The sequence below is a fragment of the Manis pentadactyla genome, chromosome 11, assembly GCF_030020395.1.
Source record: "Manis pentadactyla isolate mManPen7 chromosome 11, mManPen7.hap1, whole genome shotgun sequence".
Classification (NCBI taxonomy): Eukaryota; Metazoa; Chordata; class Mammalia; order Pholidota; family Manidae; genus Manis; species Manis pentadactyla.
This window is the reverse complement of record NC_080029.1, coordinates 117,519,864-117,538,902: the sequence shown is the minus strand read 5'-3', so window position 1 is coordinate 117,538,902 and position 19,039 is coordinate 117,519,864. Positions and strand designations below refer to the sequence as shown.

Below are 19,039 nucleotides of genomic sequence, written 5' to 3'. Positions count from 1 at the left end.
AATGCTGCCTCCCTGTACCCTTTGACCTCTGGGACCCAGGATCTCATGACTCAGGACACTCAGCACCTGCCTTTCCTCCCCTGCCTCATCTGGTTCAAGACACTTTGAAGGGAATGAATTCTCTATCCCCGAAGATGTTCAAGGTGAGGCTGGACAGACACATGGCCAAATTGCTTCGGGGTTAAATCCAAGCATCATACAGAAGATACGGCAAGACGTCAACTTGAGGAGCTGTGATGCCCTCTTTGGGCTTGACTCTTGATCTTGCCCAAATTTTAGGAGCTGCTGCCTCCTCCTGCTGGGTTCAATACCTGGGCCTCTTCTATCCCAACCTATCACAGCCCAGGACCGGTGTGACGCGGTCCAGCATTGAGCTGTCCGGATGTCACTGTGAAGGCTCTGCCCTACTGCAGAACCTAGGTAGTGAATTGGGCCACTAAAATCTCAGATTTCCTGTTGACATTCCCACCTGTAGAAACTCCTCTTTGAAACAAGATGCTAGCTTGAAAAGGCCTCTGTTAACTGGCTGGCATGGGCTCATCAGCCTAGGGACACAGTAGGGCAATCATGCAAGGATCACCAGGTCAAGAGGGGCCAGGAGGGACTGGGAGATGTGGCCTGTGGTTGCAGCCTGAAAAAGCCTGTTCTTTTTCTTGGATGTTGGTGTTCTCACCCCTGGGTTGTATATATAGGTAAAGGACATCAGGTAGTTAATAATGTTAATCCCTTCCTTTTTCTGAGACCTGTGGTCCATTCCAGCTCTGACCTCCCTGGTCTCAACATTACTGGGGGTAATTTTATTACCTCTCCAATAAAGAGAATGCATCAGCAAAAAAGACATAAGATAGCTGCATTTTAATGGAGGCGGGAGGAAATGTTTGGTGCATTTGAGGTTTATTTGCTTATGACTTCCACCCCCACCTACTTCCTGAGAGTATTTGAGACAGTTTGCATTATTAAAACATATAAAACATAAAGAGTAGCCAAAAGTGAAATAAAAAAGAGGTTTCCTGAGCCATTTAGAGAATTGGTAGGAAGAACTCTTCAGGAGCCTGGAATAAGATCTGATTTACCTCTGAGCTCCTGGCAGCCAAAGCAAAATGAAGTAACCCCAGAAGTAACGGCACCTTGGAAATCGTTGTGAAAGGCAACCTGATCCTTTCCTGGATGTGGGTCAGGCTTGGTGCCTCAGGCAGGGAGGGGGCTTGCTAACTCACCTTCTCTCTCCTCCTTCACCCAGGTAATGCCCGCTTTCCCCAGCTGACCTCGACTAAAAGCCCAGAAGGTACAGTGGTGCCTGCTCTATTTCCAAGCCAGCGTCATAAATAAACATAGGCGTCTAGGAGGAATTCCCCAAAGAAAGTTAGGAAATCAGAGTCATGTTTAGACTAAGGAGCTGTGCATGCAAATACAGCAGCTGCTGTCATCCGTAAATAGGAGAGGAGAGGGATTTGGCGGCTGTTTGTGATGATCAACTGCGGTCTAGACCAAAATAGTCAAGTGTATTTGGGCTGGGAATTAGGTACAGATAAACATGAGGTAACTCTTTATGCAAGGACTTTGCCTGGGCAAACTGGTCGCTTGTAAAGTGAACATTATTCTACATACTCAGGCAGGCTTCAATTCAAGGGCTCCAATGGCTAATCTTTTGTTGAGGTTCCAAAGCATCTGTGTCCTTTCTCTGTTTGATTCAGGTGACTTTCTAATCAATGTTTTGATAAGAAAGGGAGTCTGCCGGGCTAAGGAGGAGCGCCTTCAGCTTTCTCATGCCTGGACGCCTGTCAGCGCCTCTGTGCCCTTCCATCTTCCGGCCCGCGCCCTGCCCTGCGTCCTCTTCAGGACAAATCAGCTTTTAGTTCGTACCAGCCGAGTCAGGAAAGGGACACGGTGTGATTGGGGACGATCTGTACAGCTCCAAAGGCAAAGGTGGGCCCCCCAGCTGTGATCCCCGGAGAAGCCCTACCCGCAGTGCACGTGCTGAGACTGCAGCTCAGGGGTGGACAGGGCAAGAAGCCTGAGGCCCACGGCGGGGCTCAGATGAGCAGAGTACCTTCCACAGCAATGTCAAAGCCTGAGCAAAGCATCTGAAGCCTTTCCTTAGTGCCCTGAGCGTGTCTGCAGCCTCATCTACTCCCAGAGGAGGCCTAAGGGGAGTGTCAACTTGTGTTGTGGCAGCTGCAGGGCGCCCCAAATGTGTCAAACCTCCTCTTTACCTGGGATGCCCCTCCTTTTTTCCTCTAGTGGTTCTCAATGGGAGGCAATTTTCCTCCCCACGGGACATTTGGTAACATCTGGAGACATTTTGATTATCACCACTTGGTGGAGGGGGTGTGCTCCTGGCGCCCAGATGGAGGAGGTCAGGAAACCCACAGAACACCTACAATGCACAGGACAGCCCACAGCAGAGAGGTGTCCAAATGCTGACCGTGCCCAGGCTGAGAATTTCTAGGTAACTCTGACTTGCCCCCCAAAACTCAGCAAGGAACAGCATTTGCTCAAGAGGGACTCCCTTGCCCCCTTCCTGGCTGTGTTGGAGGAGCCCCCCCTATGTCCCCAGGCCAGCAGAGAGGTTGACCACAAGGCTCTGGTGCAGGACAGTAGGAATGAACACAGGTATTCATGTGTTCCTTTTCTGTCCTGCCTTCTCTCTCACCTGCCCAAATTATTTCCTGGCTAGTGGGCACGTGCAGGTCTTTGCAGAGAGGCCCCCGGCCGGTCCCTTCCAGCCTTGGCTTCCCTACTTGTAAGAGAAGGAGCCCAGAGCCTTGCCGTGCTGACCTCCTTCTGCTCCAAGCTCCCACCCCTCCAAGGTGACAGCTGCCCACTTTCTAGTCAGCCTCAGTGTCAACAGCTGCAGTACAGGAACTGAGATTAACTCCACTCCAGAAAAACCATGGGAGAACCTTGTTAGAAAATGCCTACTAAATACAAATGAAAGCCACATTTTAAATAATTCCCAGAGAAGAGCTTTCTCTTTGGGGCTGTTGATTTGCACCCTTTGAGCTGTTTCTCCTGTCACCACAATCCCTCCAAATTGGCTGATTTGGCCCAGAGAGCTCCTCCCGAGTGAGAGCAGAAAACTGAGACCCTGGCAGGAGCTGGGTAAGGGCCGCCTGGGGCATGAGCCTGGTTACCGGATGACCCAGGATGGCCTTCACTGCCTTGTGGACTTGGGCAGGTCTCCTTACCTCCCTGGCCCTCAACTTATCCATCTGACTAATGGGGATGATGATGCTCAGGCTACTTCATAGAATTATTGGAAAATTAATAGGAGGAGAACAAGATAGGGGACACAGCTAATATTCCTGGGACTGTACTGTGTGCCAGGCCCTTCACATACATCATTGCCGTTACCCTTCATGGTTATTCCTCCGTCCTGCAGAAGAGGAGACCAAGGCTCAGAGGAGGAGATCGGTGCTCACGGTCCCCTGGAACTGGGCACATGAGCCCAGGTCAGCCGACACCAAGGACTGTGTCCTGTCATCCACACTACACCGTCTCAACTGCATGTATGCTGCCTGTGGAACAAGAGAGTGCTAGCCACGTGCAGGCCTTTCCAGAACCATCACCCCACCACACTTCCATCCTTCGTTGAGGGCTGATGATTGTGGGGCTGAGGATGATATCCTGGGGGAGGAGAGGAGAGGAGCCGTGTGAGTAGAGGACATCTGGTCCTAACCAGGCTTGGAGAGTGGGACAGGAAGGGGCCAGGGGGGATTCCGAGCAGAAAGAAGGACAAGACCCAAGGCAGGGCAGCTGGAGGGGGGCAGTGGGTGTCGGCGGCCGTGAGGAGAGCATCTGACTAACGCAGGGGGTGGGGAAGGGGTGCAGTGGGTGCTGTGGGGATGAGGAGGGCATCTAACTAACGCAGGGGGTGTGGGGGAAGGGGTGCAGTGGGTGCCCGCGGCGGTGAGGAGAGCATCTGACTGACGCAGGCAGGGCGGGAGAAGGGGCGGAGAAAAGGGGCAGAGAGATGGGTGTGTTGGGGACTAGACCATCTTCACCACCTTCTCCACCTTCCACCCCCGAAATGCACTGCTCAGCTCTCTCTCTCACACTCTGGAGTCAATGGCAAACCAGTGGAAAAAAAGGTAACAAGTAGAATCTTGCAGACAATTAACATTTTAATAGGGATCGCTGTTTCTGGCTAAAAGGGGATGCCTTACTGTGGAATCCCAGGCAGCAGCTGGCTCGTCCAGTAGGACGTGGGACCCTGTCACAGCACGCAGGGATCACCAGGCTTCTCTTTTCCTTCTCCCCACCTCTCCCTTCAATTACCCTCCCTGCTACCTTCTCGACAGCAGCCCTTCCAGATGCTTTCACACACTGTATCTCACTTAATTCTCTCAGCAGCCCTGTGCTACCTGCAAGTTATTTCTATCCATTCCGCTCTCAGGCTGGCCACTGTTTGTTCAGCCCCATCTCCAGGGGTGGTGGCAGAAGGCTTAGACTGTTGAGGTGACTTGCCCGAGATCTCCCAGGTTTTGGTGGCAAAGCTGACCCTTGTTATCAGATCCACCTGCTCCCTGGCCAGGGCTCTTTTGCTGACAACTCTTGACCTGATGGAAAGAACAAAGAAGAGTTTAGGACCCATTCACCAGACCCCAGCGGTGTCAGAAAATGCCAACTAAATAGAAATGGTTTGGGGTTTCAGTTGGCAGGATTAAACATGAGTGCCCTTTGACCTAGAGACCAAGGAAAGGTTCCAGAATGTCAATTTCCAGCAAATTGAAGTTTCTCGTTGTAAGGACTACATTTAAAAAAATAAGTATTTAAGATTTCATATGGAAATCATTCTTTCCTGCTCCAACAAGTGGCCCTTAGGGGACCCAAGGCATCGTCTGTAACAGAGGAGGTACCTGGAGCTCAAAGGCCGCTTAATGTTTGTAGTGTTTTCACTGTGGCCTGCTTGGGTGGGCAAAACCCATGACCCACCTGCATGATTCATTCTCATTTTCCAGAAGTGAGAAGGCAGAGAAAACGTAATTGGAGGAGGCGAAATAATGAAAATTGTACCAATCTCGGAGCCCCTTTGTTAACGTGGAAGTGTAGCCTCTGCAAGCAGCCTCTGAACAGTCCCCAAAATGTCAATTGGTGAAATTGCACATCAGTAGCTCATAAAACCAAACAGGGGGAGGCGCTTATGCTTTTTATTCAATTGGCAGTTGATGGAGAGGCCCCAAGCCCCCAGCGAGAGTTTCTTCCCAAGTCCTGCCCAGGCTGATATCCTAGCCACCCAGCAAACACCCTCTTGCCTGATGCATCCCGGGCTCTCCCTTTGGATACAAGCTTGGAGGTGCTCTCAAGAGAGATGCCGCTCACCCAGCTAGGAGCAGGCCCACGCCCTGAGCTGAGCCAGGCTACCACCCTCCTGGGGCTTTGGAAGAGAGCGAGAGGGCGAGGGAAGGTGTGACCTGCAGTTCCGACAGCCTGGAGACCCAGGACACACTGGCTTGGCGCCCATTCCATCCCCCAGATTGGTTTCTCTTCTGTGGGCTTCCTGCCATCCCTCCAACAAGCACCCTACCTCTCCTAGTGGCCAGAGCTATTCTGTGGCTTGTAACTAATGTTCCTGAGCTGAATGTCACCATGTCCTTCTTTGCTGCCATCTGTCCTGGTACCATCTCACCATGACATCAGCACGTTGGCCTTCAGAAACCCTCCCCTCTGGGTCTGTACTACTTATGGGCTGTGGGATGGACAAGCGCCCAACCAGCTCATCAGAGGTGTGTGCTGTGGATCCAGGAGGAGTCCACAGGATCCACGCGGTGTGGGAGGCCCTTGTGCATCGGCTACGCAGTCTGTCAACAGACATTTATGAATTCCTACCTTGTGCCAAAGTCAGTGCCAGCCTCCGGGGAGTGGGGGGTGGCCAGGGCTGCCGGGTGTGTAAGCCCTGGTGGGCAGCACCTACCACATGCAGCAGAGAGAGGTACAGTGCCTCGCCCCTGTCAGTGTTGACCGTCCTGCGCTGGGGAGCTTCCCGCTAAGAGAACTGAGGTTTCAAACAGCAGTCCCAGCGGGGCCCTTTGATCCAAGCCTAAGTGCAATACGGAAACTTTTAAATAGCCTTTTATCTTTACAACAGGAAACTGGGTTGCAACTGAGGGTCCCTCACATGCAGACGCCAGGCTGGTTTGGCACATAAGCCCTGTCTAGAAGAAGAAACACACACCAGCGTGTGGATTAGGCATGCTGGGAGCTGGCCCCAGGCTTCATGTTCACATTTATGTGTTTCTCTCTTTAGTGGGCCTTTTTTGAGCCCCTCCTATGTGCTGGGTCAAGTGCTGGGCACTTAAAAAAAAAAAAGAAGATAGATAGATAGATAGATAGATAGATAGATAGATAGATAGATAGATAGATAGATAGATAGATCCACACAAGCATGGCAACAGCAGGCTCTGGGAGGCAAGAGGTACCCGCTCTGGGCAAAGCTGCCAGCTCAGAAGATGCCTGGCTCCTTTTATGACCCATCTGCTCAGGTTGCTCTACCGCACTGACCCCCAAGCCGCTCCCCAAACACTGCTCAGAGCCAAGGTCGGTGTTAAGCACCAAACATATTTTGTCTTTGACCTGACCTCCCATCTTCCCCAGGTCCATGCTCCACGCCAGGCCAGAAAGGGGCCTGGGTCTGGTCCCACTGTGGTGTTAGGAGTGGGGCTTTTGCCCTCCCAGCACGGGGAGCGGGCAGGGTGGAGGAGGAGCAGGCCAGAGGTGCTTTTAAAAAGAGAAACTTTGTGGGGGTGATGCTGAACCCAAAGGGGCGACCGGCCAATAGGGGAGCCCTGGGCTCCAGGGCCAGTTCATGGACTGAGGGCTGGGAAGGACGTGGGTGCACTGTCCTTAGACCTTGGCAGTGTGGCCCAAGGCCACCTCTGGCCATGACCCACCTCAGAGGCAAGGGGTCACAGGACCAGAGGGCCATGCCCATCCCAGCTGGTGAACCCCTCCTTCTAGAACAAATTTTGGAAACTGGGACCCCAAAATTCTCCACCCAAAATGATCCTGACTGTGCTTCTGGAGTCTGACTAAATCTTTTACTGGGGGTCCAGAAATCTTGACCACATATCATTGTGCACAGCCCTGGGCCCGAGGGGTACCCCACGGCTGGCTGTTTGGGAAGCAGAAGGGTGGCCAACAGGTAGAGCACCCACAGGCATGAATGCAAGGCCTCATACAGTGTGCGGTGCAGTATGAGTGGAGATGAGCTAACTGAAGATGACTTTGTGTGCATGCTGAAAATCAGTGGGCTGATTACTCACTATTTTTATCAATTCATTAATCCAAACTTTCTGAATACTCCAATCTAAACAGATTTTTTTAGTAAGTATAGCTTTTGGAGATTAGGGACTCACTCAAGTACTTACTGAGGGTGTGCTCAGGGCTGGCCTCCTGGAGCCTGGAGCTACTGGGGGAAGACAACAGGAAGCAGATAAGGGTACGAGAGATAAACACTCTAGAGGGAAGTGCAGGTTTCTAAATGCAGGTCTCAACTAGGGCATGTGGTTGGAAGGCTTCCCTGAGGAAGCGAGAAAAATGTTACAGATGGGTAAACTGAGGCCCAAAGAAGCTAAGTGGATTAAGCTCAGAGGGGCTGCATGATTTGATGCAGCTTTCCCAACTCTGAGCCCGGTGGTCTTGTGGCTACCTTTTGGGGCCTAGTTTTCATTTTAGAATGACTTAGGAGGCCACACACCAGTGGCTTTAGGTAACTCTCACAGTGTGCACCCATCATTAGAGCTCATTCTAGCCCACACATGCTTGCACACACACACACACACACACACACACACACACACACACACACACTCACACACACATTGCTTCCAGTATGAGTGTGGTGACAAGCCTGAATGGCAAAGAGAGCCCTGGGTCCTCCCTTCAAGGAATTCAAAAGAAAACAAGAAGCACCAGCCGGTTAAAATGTGCCCTCGGCACAGCTTTGAAATTTGAGCTTGGGCTCCCGGCCCTTCCCTGCCTGTGGTTTTCCTCGCCGGGTTTCCCCTGGGGAAGCAGGCCCAGCCCAGAGGCTGGATTTGATCAAAGCCTCCACAAACGGAGCCGAGGCCGCAACTCTCTGCATTATTAAAGTGTTTAATAACTTTCCGTGACTCCTCCCTCCCAAAGACCCTGAAAGGCCTCTTGTTCCTCTTTCATTCACCCTCTGCCTTTTCATGTGAGGAGGAGGGGGCCGACGGGGTGGATGGATTTGATTTCCCTCCCCGAGTTCACTATCATAATCACAACGTTCGTAATTTCAATGTTCTGGAAGGCTCCTTACAGTATAACAAATGCCCTAATTACCATGTTTGCCGCCCCTTGATGTCCTTTTCAACACACGGCTCCGTTTCAGTCGCCCACAACGTGGCAGATAAGCTGCTGCTAGAGTTTCCTGTGTGCAGAACAGGTCTCCGGCCTGCCTGAATCCAGAGATTTCAATCTTATCTGGCAGGCAGAGTAATTTGAAATTTAATCATCTTTCCCCCAAGTGACAATGCCTTATTATTACTTTTTTAGAGAAAAGAACAGGCCTAGAAATCAATCTCCAAAATTTGGGGGTGGAGGTGGAGGGAGGGGGTGCATCAGGCTCTGGATCCATGGCTGCCCACTAGGGACCTCTGCTCCTGGGGCAGTCATGGTGGCCGTGTCAGCTGGAGCAGCGCCTGCGCGCCCAGGCAGGCCAGGATGCTGGTGGGCAGGCCCTGGCAAGGTCCCTCCATCCAGAACTCTTCCCTCCACCAGTCTCTTCTGTGCTCAGAGTTTCAAGGGGGAGATTTTCTTCCCTCCTTGCTGAAAAGCAATCCTCTGGTAGAGATGGTGCATGTGCCCAGGTTAGCCAGCAAGTTGGCAGGAGTGCCACCTGGTACCCAGGTTCCCCAATTGCTCGATGAAGATGCTTTAGCTGCAGCCTGTGGTCAAGTGAGAGAAGTAAGCATGTAGGAAGCTTTTGATAAAACCAGATTCTGTCTGTGGATTATGGAGGAGAAAGAAGGTTTGAATGCACAGAGCCAGAACCTAGTCTAAGGGAAATTCTTCTTGTCATCAGCTGTGTACACTTCTAAGTGGAAAATCTGTTTCTCATCATGTCTGGCCAAAATGGAAGTTCTTTCCCCTCTGGAATATACCTGATAATCCTGTGCATGCAATTAGGAACATATAATACATTGGCAGGTCATCTATGAAGGAAATTTGATAGAGGTTTTCCCAAATTTGGCAATAGTCTTAACATTTAAATGACCTCACAATGATGAAATGACTAAGCTGAAAGAAACTTCTCTAAAGGATCAGTAAAAAACAAAATTCAATGGACAATCTAAAGGGAAGCCAGAATTGTCCTATTCTCCCCATAGAAAATGATAACAAAAAGTTGTTGACATCTGAAGAAGGGATCAAAGAGTATGTCAGAACATAGGGGGAAAAAATCTCTTACAATATGTCAGGCCGGTAACTATTAGATATTATGCAATTTTTTTCCTGGATTTTGTCATGTTTGCACTGTCAGCTTTTGAAGATGTGATTTCTCATTCTAAGTAACACTCACTCTCATGCCTAATTTTGTATGTGGCATTTGGCCTTTTTTTCTTAACAAACACCTAACCAAACCCGAGTCCAATCTGGGCAGAGCAGCCAGGGTCTGCTGGTGGGTTGGGTGTGGGCAGGACAGAAGGGTGATCACGGATGACTCCAAGATTATGCCTTTCCAACATTTAGGTAATAAAAACCAAAAAGCAAAAAAAGATATCCTCTTATTTTGTAGGGTAATGGCAATAATTAGATTTAAAAATGACTTCACTTGACAAAGGAACTAGCTGGTCCCTTATGCTGACGTCCCATTATACTTACATTTTGAATGCCTGAGATCTCAAGTCAAAGTTGGGCAATGCAATATGCCCGAGCAGGATTTCCTGGAAATAGGTCTTACAGAAGTGCTTTTGAAACTGGGGGGCTGGGAAAGTGTTGGTGCTACGAAGAGATACAGAATTAGCTGCGTTTCACCTGAGCCATGCCGTGGGCCAGAGCGCAAAGCTGGAAGAAAACAAGGACTATTTCCCAAGGGCTGATCCTGTCTGCCTCTGTGGTCCCACCCCTCATGCCCCCCAGGCTGGAGTCTCCCCCGGCAGCTCTGACCCCGCCCTTCACACCCACTCCCCTCTAGGCTTCAAGCTGTTTGTGGACCCAAATCTCCAGGGTTTATGTTTCTCACATTGCGTATCCATGTTGCCCACATGCCTTTTGGGGCTTTCCTGCATCCTTGTACACACACCCAAGGTGGTCCCCTACTCCCCCCTGCATCGCCTTGTCATCGCAGTTCTCACCCTAACGCTGACTCATGGTTTCACCCGGACTGGGCCACTTGTGCCCTCTGTGCACTGACAGATGGGACATGTGTCACAGGCATAGGAAACCCTCTGCAACAATGAACAATACCTCTGAATCCTTCCCTCCGGCCAACAAGAGGTCCAACCAAGGCTGTCTTGGAAGACAAATTTAGCCTGTTTAAAATCATCCTTAGTTGCACCTAATTCTTTCTGCCCCTTAGGCATGAGGCCAGCTGCTCAAAGATGCTGTTGACCTTCACTGATGACACCCCTTAGATTAACCTAGAATAATGGCATCCCCAACATGGTGGTGATGGGGACAACAGGTCCCTCTGCATGTACCTTTTAACCTCAGCAAAGCAATTTCTCCACCTTTGGACTCTGCCTGTGCAGGAGGAGGTGAACTGGACTTAAGCAATGACATGGGATGGCGAACACTTCCACAGTGCTTAGGTGTCAGGCCATTCCAAGCACTGAAAAGACGTAAACTGCTTCCTGAACTCTCCCGGCAACCCTGCGATGATCTCCAATTTAAGAGGGGAAACTGAGCACAGCTCCCATTTTCCAAAAGTTGACTTCACCCTAGGCCCATCACTAATTCTTCACCAGGGCTAATTCACATTAGTGCAGTCTGAGACTAAGTGCAGATGTGCAAGAGATGCAGTTTGTCTCCATCATCTTGAATCTGAGTGTGAGGCCCCCTCACCCCAGGGTGGCAAAATTCTACAGCAGTTATTCTTGCTACCCTGCCCCACCCCCGCCCCCTAGGGAACTTCAGGTTGTGGAGTTTTCATGGTGCCCAGAACTGAAGCAAGGCCTTTGGAGGCCTGGCCGTCCTAGGTGTCCCCAAATTCGGCACCGTGTGAGCTCCACAGCCCCTGACTTGTGACTCCTCTCCACCTCTAGGCCACAGGAAGGGCACTGGTCTTTGCCAGGTGAGCCGCCCTGAACCAGGGCCTGGCCTCTTTGTGCCTTCTGGGGTCTTGCCTCTTAGAGCTGGGGGAGAATGCTCACAGTGTGGGGGCCCAGCCACTGCAGACCCATCCCTGCATGGGGCAGCTCCCCTCTTTTCCTCAAAAGCACTCCTTCCCCATTGCCCCTTGCCCAGTACCTACATAAGCCTGGAAAACATACAAACCAGGAGAGAAGAGGCCAACATTCCCAGTGTGATGAGTGATGTTGTTTCACGGGCATGATCTGATTTTTAACCCTCAGAGAAGCCCTCTAAGTTAGGTATTCTTCTTATCTCCACTTTGCAGATGGGGTAACTGAGGCTCAGAATTCTTAAATGACTTACCCCATAGTCTCAGAACTTGTTAAGTGCAGAACAGAATCCAGGTCTGTCTTAGTCACACCACAATAACTCCTCCAGGTTTTATCTTTTATCTCTGTGTGCAAAACCCCAGGAGCAGGCTTCTCTCTGCGTCTGGCCAGGCCTTCCAGGAGAGCTGCCTCCTGGGGTCTGTACCCGGACTGCCAGAGCCACTTTCTGACCCATCCAGCTGCTTCTAAGAAAGAATGGCAATAAAGGCTCAAGTCCTGATTTCACTGAAGAACAGTTTAGCTGGGTCCAGTCCCCCATCACACGGGAAGACCCTGCCATAGCAGACGCCTGTCCCCACTGTCTTCCAGAGGATGAAGGCTGGCCTTCCCAGTGAGGGATGCCCCGAGAGGTGGCATGACAGCAGACAGGTGCCCCAGGGGAGGCAGGAAGCAGGTGATACAGGGGCTAGTTGGGGACAGGAAGCAGTTCCCGTGAGCAACCAGGCTGTGATTGATGCTCCCTTCTATAATCTCTTTGCAATTGAAAAGCAGGGTTTTGAGGAGTCTGGCAGCTCTGAAGGACTGGGTTGGAGGCAGTGACCCTGTCCCCTAATTAAATGGAAGGGCCAAGGGAACAGGATCAAAAGCTGGGCCCCTGGCAATGGAGGTGGCTGCCTTCCTTCATCACGCCACAGCTAGGCTCTGCCAGATTCATAGGGGCTGAGACAACACCAATTTAGAGATAAAGCCAGGAGTGCAGCAATGTTAGAAAGAGGCTGGGCAAGACTAGTTCAGGAGGCCCTGGAAATTCCCAGGCCCCCTCCCTGATATCTGATGATTTCAGGAAGTCAGCTTGTCTGGAGGCAAAAGGTTTCCATGTACCTGTGGGCTGCTACATGCTCAGGTGTGCAGTGAACACTGCTGGAGGCCTGGGATTTTACACCATCTGGGTAAAAATCTTTTACCAGAAGAGAGAAACAGAGGCCCATAGAGGGGAAGGGTTGTGCCCAAGTTCATAAGATGCTTTAATGCCAGCACCCTGCCTGTGTCCCCTGAGGGTCTCTCACCAGGGGGAGCAGTTGGGGGTGCAGGTGCAATCTAAAACAATGTAGCTGCTTCTGGAGTAGCCAAGGAGTGAGGAGAAGATGTGGAGAGGTGGCTTTGAACTCAAGGGAACAGGGGTGGCAGAGAGGCCAGGAAACCAGCCAAGGCCATCATAGCAGGAGCCAGCTGTCATGGTTGGCTTTGTGCCTTCAAGAGGGAAGTTGAAGTCTGAGAAAGCCTGGGAGGCCAGGGACTGAGGTTAGAGGCTGGAAGAGGACGGGGGGCTGTTTCAATCAGTGAAGATCAAACACTAGGGAGCCCTAAAAACTAAGAAGCCCAGGTCTGTCCCTCCACTTCACAGATAAGGACCCTGGAGCTCTGGAAAAGCGGCTTGCTTGGGACCCTCGGTGGGGAGGGCCAGGTCTTCTGCATGGTTTTGTGAGACTGGCAGGAAGTGTGGGGCCTTCCTGCTTGCTTCCTTCTGTGGAGTGACTGAAACTTTCCTTTTCCACCTCAATCCCCTTTCTTTTCCTCCCCCCTGTCCCTGGTGGGGAGGGGTCCTGGATAAAGCAAAGCAAAGTGAAAACAGACGCTTTGTCAGCTTAATAAAGCATCCAAATGCTATTACGACAAGGGGTATGTAGCCAGGGCCTTCCCTGGAGTTGGAAGGGATGGGAGACCTAAACACCTGAACCCGGCTCAGGGCGGACCGTAAGGACCACTTCCCAGAGCTAGGAAGGCTGTCGGCACCCCTCAGGAGCCCACGGGAGCAGGGGGAAAGGCTGAGGGACGAGAAGAAAGAGAAGAGTCCCAGCGACAGCAAAGGGACCAAGGAAACAGCCAGACACAGACCCGCCTCGAGGGAAGCTAGGCAGTAACAAAGAAGAACTCCCGATCAGCAGGTGGCCGGGCATCCCCATGCAAATGGTACACTTCCGTCCCAAGCTCCCACACACGGGTCAATCAGCTGGGTCACAGAAACTGTAGAAGAATATGTGATGTCAGGGTAAGGGAAGATTCCTTCTCAAAGTACAAGATCGCAAACCCCAAAGGAGAAGGCTGACAAATTTAGCTAGTTACATGCATTCAATATGGCCAAAAAGTTTTTAAGAAATAACAAAATGCTTCCCCCCCCGAAAAAGGTGAGAAGAAAAGCTGCTGACTTAGAAAGGACAGTTTCCCAACATTTTATGTGAAATCTTCAAGTATCCCCCAAAGTTCAAAGAATACCCATGTTCCCATCACGTAGATTAGGGGTGGGCAAACAAACTTGTAAGCAGAGAGTGATTTTTATGTTTTGAAGTGTTGAAAGGAAAAAAAATCCAAAGAAGAAAAGATATTTGGTGACACGTGAAAATTATATGAAATTCAGATTGAGGTGACCGTAAATAAATTTTTACTGGAATCAGGCCGTCATTTTCGAACTGTCTATGGCTGTTTTTATGATACATCTGCAGAGCTGAGTTGTCGTGATAGCCACCGTATATGACTTGCAAGGCAGAAAATATTTGCTATCTGGCCTTGTAAGTAAAAGTTTGTTGACCTCTGACTAGGTTCTACATGTACTATTTTACTGCACATGCTTTATCACATACCCGCCCAGCTATGAAAACAGATACCTGCAAATCAGATGCTAGCAAAAGATTAATATGCAAAGTATGTTAAGAAGGAGCTTTGGACTTTGAGGCAGCCTGGAAGGGACGTGAAAAGGGCCTTCGTCGGGGCTCCTTGTGGGTTTCCAGCTGTCCGACAGTAATATTATTATCACTGCTGTTGTTTTTCCTTATGATGGACTCGGCCAGTCCCAGTCTTGAAAATATAAAGCATTTCCACAATGTGTAATTATGTATTTGGAAGAATATTTGACTAACACGGACCCTAGGCTCCCAGGAGGCAGGGTCCAGGCAGCACCGTGCGTGTCTGCTGCCTAGCACAGCGCGCGGGGCCATATTAAGACCTCCATCGGTATTTGTTAAATGAATGAAGTACTGCCTGTGGGGCTGGAGGTGGGGGGCAATGGGCGGGTGGCTGATGGGTCACCGGGGTCCCCTAAAGGGGAAGTGAGCTGTGCGGGGTTTGCGGAGGAGGCCCTCCCCGCACTTTAACCAATGCCCGTGGCGCCCGCACACCAGGCAGTGGCGGGCGCTGGTCCTGGGGCTGGTACCCTCTGGCTTGCCCTCCAAGGAGTGCTGTGGTTCGTCTTCAGCCTGGAGCCCGGTGGGCTTCTACCAGCCCTTTCCGTTCAGCTTTGGTGTCCAGCGCCTGCGCCTTGGGAGCCGAGGGGGCGGCGGCGATGGGTTGGCTGCAGGCTCCATGGCTCAGGCCTGGAGGCCGCTGGGGCTGCTTGTGGCGCGGCCTGGGCCGTGGTCAGCGCTAGTACGAGAAGCTTCCGCAGCAGCTGCGCGCCCAGATGCGGCCTGGGCAGGGCGTACTCCTTGGCTGCCACTACCAGCGCCAGCACGCCCTTGCCAGGACCAGCCCAACGCCACGCTCTGCCCCCGCCCAGGGCCTCACCGCGAGAACCCTTCAAATCTGAACATAAGCGATGGCCCTGGGGATCATGCACTGGCTCCTGGGGAAGCCTCGCATGCACTTGCAATAATGAGAAATTCATTCCAGTTCCAGAAAGCAGTCAAGTTAGTGGTCAACACAGTTTCATTGGACAAAGATTCCACGGGCCAAGCCTTTGGAGCCACGATAACAGTCCTAGGAAGCCTCCTTTCCGCTCACAGGATAACTGACTCCAAGCAGCCCTTTGGTAACATGACAGGGGTTATGATAATGAATTACTGCAGCTGGCTGATGACCTGGGCCTGCTGCTCCTCCTTGCTACTTTGAAAACCCAGACAGGGATTCCCCTGTGCAGAGGGAATCTAACGACAGGCATTCCTTCTGACGGCTGCGATGAGAGGCACATCAGGAGCTGCTCCCCTTCCGGTGCAATTTGGGATTCTCAGCACACTGTTGGGGGATTGGACTTTGGAGTGGGTGGCCAGACAGGCCCTTTGGAACCTCGGGAGTAGTGATACAGGATTATTAGGCAATGCCGTGGACTTTCAGGCTGGCAGAGTTTCTTGGGTGCTAAACTGGACTCTTCAATGAACTGGACCTCTTGAAATCTTACATTCTTTTTGGAGAAAATGAAAACCTGGAAATATTTAATGCTGCATATCAGAGTATTCAGAACTACTTAAGAAGAGGCCAGGAAGCCTATAGAAGGAGAAGGAGACCCACCCCTCTATGTCAATGTGCACATGTTCCCCGGGCAGCCGACAAACACTTGGACTGACTCTGCAGGCCTTCTCTGGACTGAAGGTTCTGTAGGACACGGGGAAGATGCCCTTGGCGTCCATGCCTTTTACTCCGTGTGCTATGTGGTGATGATATGGGGCCCTCCCCGAGAGCTTTAGCTGCTAGAGACAGGCCCCTGGCAAGCTCTACTCTCCTGTGAGACCGGAGTCAGTGAAGTCTGCTTATCTCCTCTACCAGGCAACCAAGAATCTCTTCTACCTCCATGTAGGAATAGACATTCTACAGGGCTGGAAAAGTACACAAAAGCCGAGTGTCACGTCATCACTACACTGCATCCCGCCCTAGACACACCCAGAGACGACCAGGTGGAGAGTTTCCTTCTCAGTGAGACCTGTAAGCACTTGTATCTGCTATTTGATGAGGAGAATCCAGTACACAAATCTGGAACCAAATACATATTTACAACTGAAGGATACAATGTATTTGTAGACAAACATCTTCGGGAATCATCCTAGAAGGAATTCTTTTCTGAAGAGGGAAGGCAAAGTAAGTGTTCACAAATCTCACAAGTTAAAAATCATCAGCTCCAGCGCCAATTGCAGTCGTGTCCCTGACAAGAGGAGCTACACCCTGACCTTAAAGAGCATCTACATGCAGCGCATAGACCAGATGGTTGGATTGATCTGATCCGCTTTCCTCCATGTGGCCTTAGGTGAAACTGGATCAAAAAAGCTGAACATGGAGATCCAGGCTGAGGCAGAAGAGGAGGGAGGTCTGGCTGCCCACCGTTCGGCAGGAATTTCTGTCTAGCTCTTTGCCACATCTGGTATATTCTTGCATAGTTTAGTGTTTCTCTTCTACTCAATAAAATGCCCTTGTTTCTTAAGGGGGGGTAAAAAGAAGGAATGATTGAATCTCTGAGACAGGAAGTAAGTCTCCAACCTCTGCTCTGCCCAGGTATTGCCTTTACTTGCCTGCAAAGGGAATCTCTGGCCCACCCTGTCACCTGGAACAACTTGGGGTGGCCTGACCCCAGGAGAGACTGGAGGGAAGGTGCCAGTTTAATCAGGCATTAATCCTGGTGGGAGCTGCAGGGATGATCTGGACTGGTCCCTGCACCTGAGGTGTTCTCAGACAGATAGGGCCATGTGCCATTCTCACAAGTCACCATAACACAAGGCAGAAAGGCAAGCGCACCCTCCAGCACGAAGCACGCATGATGTTTTGTGCAGGTGTTAGCCGTACCATTTTGGCTTTCTAGGCAGCTCCTGAAAACAAGCTTCAAAATAGTTCTATAACAGGCAATGCAATTGCAACCAGGCATCTCAAAAATGGATAATATAACTACTATTTATAAGTAAAATTTTTATAGAAAAACAGAAGAGCAGTCCATTTGGAGTGGTGAAAAAGATCAGAAAAGTGGTATAATTGAGTAAATCATAAGATGATCATATGACTCAATTTGGGTTGATTTGATGAGACTTGAGGGAATGTCTTTTGAGCCTTGGAAAAGGTTTCTTAAAAATGGACAGAAGGGTTTTCTTTTAAGGTAGTAAAAATGCTTGGGAATTTGATATAGGACAACATTATGACTGTACTATATACCACTAACTTATACCTTTTAAAATAGTTAATTTTTTGTCATGTAAATTTCACCTCAAAAAAAAAAAGACACTAAGAAGGGTCATTTGCCCTTCTGGCCTTATTCTAATGCCATGTGAGCATGCCAGCCTGGAGCTTCGGCAGCCATCTTGTGACCATGAGGGCACTAGGCTGGAAACACTCATTGGTATACAGAAGATGGCAGAGAGAAAGATGGAAACATTTAGCCTTGATTGCATAGAGAAGCTGTGAATTAGCTAGCCCTCAAATAGACTTGTTTTCAGATCTATTATGTAAGATATTAAGTAACTGGTTTGCTGAAGCTGTTTGGAGTCAAATTTCGCCAAAATATTTTGTATTACCTGCAGCAGAAAGCACCCCCATTTTGTGTGGTTCTGGTCTGTTTCCTCCAGTCCAATAAGGCAGGGATCTCCTCTCTGCTCAGCACCCTATTGTCACAGCCCCATAGTCATGTCTAGCATAGTGTAGATACCCAAGAAGTATTTACAGAACGAATGGTTATTTCATCTAAATTATTTCATTGACTTTTTATAACACTGAAAGATAGATCGAACCAGCTGATTTTAAAGCAGAAGAAGTTGAGTCTGAGAGAGATTAAGTAACTTGCCTAAAGTCACAGAGGAATAAATTCAAATCTGTCTGACTGCTGTGTTCCCTACAGCCTTCAAGTGCAAGACCGTGGACAAAGACACGGCTGCAGCTTGTGTCTGTGCAACTGATTATGCAGTTAGATAGAAGATTTAGCTTTGAAAAAGCACAGGCTCACATGGCAGCTCACATGGTCACCCAGCTCCCACGTGTATGGTCTTGGGGCACAGCGTACTCTGACACAAACCTTCTGGGATTCTCCCTGCAGCTCTGGAAGGAGGGTGGGAGGTGGAATTTCTTATATTTTAGAGATGAGGGTGATATATGGAGAGAAGGAAAATAAGATGAATTTCCTCCCCCATTATTGTGAAAGTGGATTAATAGAAAGAAAGTCATCCATGAGCTGTAAGACACTGTACATGGTAGGTGATTTGCTGGAGCCCAGGAAAGGGAATTGCAAAGTAAAAGGCTTATGATTACAGTAACAGCGAGCAATTATTAGGCCCCTACTATGTGCCAGGCACTGCATTAAGCATTTTATTGTGAATTATTTAATTCTTACAATATTATTATACAAATGCGATTATCATCTCAGATCTGCACATAAGCCAATGGAGGCCCAGAAAGGTTAAGTGATTCTACCAAAGTCACACAGCCATACTCGGAGGAGCTGGGACTTGGGTCCAGGCAGTCTGACTACAGTCTGAACTGGCCACTACAGTGAACTGTCCACCTGTTCCTGAGTCTTTGATGGGAACTATAATCTCCAATACAACCAACCAGACAGAACATTATACCTTTTCCGCCACCTTCAAAGATGACCAAAAAATGGCCCCAAATGAGGCATGTCTCTATGGAGTTGTTTAGACCCATTATAGCTTAGCTTTTCATTGCTAAAGACAATTAATCATACAAATTGTCCTATTCAGTAAGACAGCCGCCTGGGAAGG

The 19,039-nt window shown here is 50.0% G+C and overlaps 1 pseudogene; it reads left to right on the top strand.

Annotated features, from left to right (window-relative positions):
* LOC118923596 (ER degradation-enhancing alpha-mannosidase-like protein 1) overlaps positions 1 to 16,565 on the top strand; it is a 112,761-nt pseudogene extending 96,196 nt beyond the window's left edge.
* Positions 16,566 to 19,039: the final 2,474 nt, after the last annotated feature.